The sequence below is a fragment of the Tenrec ecaudatus genome, chromosome 4 (genome assembly GCF_050624435.1).
Source record: "Tenrec ecaudatus isolate mTenEca1 chromosome 4, mTenEca1.hap1, whole genome shotgun sequence".
Lineage (NCBI taxonomy): Eukaryota > Metazoa > Chordata > Mammalia > Afrosoricida > Tenrecidae > Tenrec > Tenrec ecaudatus.
In genome coordinates, this window is record NC_134533.1 from 159,605,452 (window position 1) to 159,607,804 (window position 2,353).

The 2,353-nt window shown below is 49.3% G+C and overlaps 1 pseudogene; it reads right to left on the reverse strand.

The window, feature by feature from the left end:
• Window positions 1–1,299: 1,299 nt before the first annotated feature.
• Window positions 1,300–1,904, reverse strand: LOC142446101 (glutathione peroxidase 1 pseudogene; annotated as a pseudogene).
• Between the last annotated feature and the right edge of the window lie 449 nt (window positions 1,905–2,353).

Below are 2,353 nucleotides of genomic sequence, written 5' to 3' on the forward strand. Positions count from 1 at the left end.
GTCTCCTGGGATTGCTTGTCTGCCTGGGGTAGTAGCCAATGGAATAAAGACAGGAGCTTCGAAACTACACAAGGTCATCTATGCCACCAACGATGAATCAAAGCAAATCACAGATTCAAGGTTGGCCAGCTAAATGGAAGAATTTTATTGTGAAGGAGATTTGGGGCAGACAATGACTTCAATATTCGGTTGCTCTCAGAGCCTTCTTCAAATATCTTCAAATTGAGTTATGAAAATATGGATTTATATTTTTAATGGAAACTATTCTTATTACTTTATTGTTCATCCCATCCCAGCCTTTTGTTTATAATTCTGTCAGTCCCCATTCAAGTCCCTCAATGCGTATTTACTGCGTGTCTGATGTGAGATTATAAAGCCCCCGAGGAAGAGACCAAGACCTACTGTTATGACTTGCTGTCATGTACACATCTTCAATAGATATGTATGGAAGCTAATTGAATAGCCTCATTGCAGATTATTTTTTGTCATCCTGAATCAGCACCATCTCGAGGAGACCTTCTCTGTAACGGGATGAAATATTGCTCAGGCATGCATCACACTCACAATTGTTGACATGTTTGCTATGTCGATATTTTCACAGCTATTGAATTTATCCAGCTCATGGACGGATTCGCTTGTTTCATTGATTTGCTTTACCAAACATGTTATATTCTTTTCTAGCAATTGGTCTTTTCTGATAATATTTCCAAAGTAATCAAGAGGGAGTATCGAGAAGTTCCTGTTGGGCCGGGATGGTGTGCAAACTAGTCATGGTATTCCGAGGCTCATTTTTCATTCTGCTAGAAGTCTATGGCACACTCTATATTCTTTGCTAAAACGAATTTTGAATGCATCAATTCTTCTTCAGTCTTCCTTTTTCATTATCTAGCTTTCACATGCAGATGAGGTCATTGAAAATACATAGCTTGGGTCAGGAACAGCTTAGTCATTTACAGACTATCTTAGAAGTCTTTTGCCAGACATTCCCAATGTACCGTGTGATTTGATTTTTTTTTTTTGACTGCTGCTACCATGGGCGTTTGTTGTTCATCAGAATAAGATGAAATTCTTCACAGCCTCAGTCTCTGCAACATTTTTCTTTCCTTACACACGGAACAATTTTATTTGGTCTGGGAGGGGAGGCTGGGACCGGCAGGGCTAGTGCCTACCTGCGGGGGACTTTCCCGGACATCAGGTGTTCCTTCCTTCGGGTTTAGAAGAAACACCCTCATTGATGAAGTCCCCACGCAAGGCAGGCAGCGTAGTGCCTGCCAGGCAGCCTGCTGAGGGCGGTGCGCCTTAGGCACTGCAGGGGGGGGGGGCCTTGGAGAGCCGGGCCTGGAGGTCGGGCTCCAGGTCGATGGTGGGGAAGCGGCGGCTGTACCTGCGCACAGGCACACCATCGCGGCCCACCAGGAACTTCTCGAAGTTCCAGGAGATGTCCTTGCGGCACACAGGCGACCAGGTGATAAGCTTGGGGTCGGTCATGAGAGAGGTGGCATCGTCGCTGGGCGCCGGCAGGGCCTCCGGAGGAAGACAAAGAGCGGGTGTGCATTGGTGCCGTTCACCTCGCACTTCTCAAACAGGCAGAAGTTGGGCTCTAACCCGCCTCCAAGTCGGACGTGCTTGAGGGAATTCAGAATCTCTTCATTCTTGGCGTTCTCCTGATGCCCAAACTGGTTGCACGGGAAACCTAGCACGACCAGGCCCCAGGGGCCGAGGCGCCGCTGCAGGTGGTTCATCTGGGTGTAGTCCCGGACCGTGGTGCCTCCGAGCAACGCCACGTTCTCGATGAGCAGCACCTGGCCCTGCAGCGAGGCCAGGCTCACGGCTGCCTGCCGGCCAGCGGGCGCGGAGAAGGCGTACACGGAGCGCGCGGCGGCCGCGAGTGGAGCGGCACTCATGACGCCGGACCGGAGGCGCGGGAGAGAGACGGACAGAGGTCGGCAAGAAGAACCTCTGCAACATTTTTCATGATGTTTATTCTCTTGTTATCCATCAGCTAAATCTTGGAAGTAGATCTCCAACCTTCTTCCTTGTCGGTTGCAGCCTAGGACTTCTTCTAGAAACTGCCCCCCGTGGGCGGCCTGTTGATGTTTGAAATAGTAGTAGCAGACCTTCCAGCATCACGGCGAAACTCAAGCTACCAGCGTGCAGCATAGTGGCCGATGATGCGGTGCAGGGGACTACTGGATTGGCCCTTCTAGCCACAGTCTTTGCAACTCCCACCCAATGACCTTTCTCTGATGGGTCTGGGTAAGAGGCGATGGAGGAAGATGCTAATAGGATGATATGATTTAGTGGTGAGTGCTTGTTAACAGGGTTAATCATGATTTAAAAACTCGTAACTCTC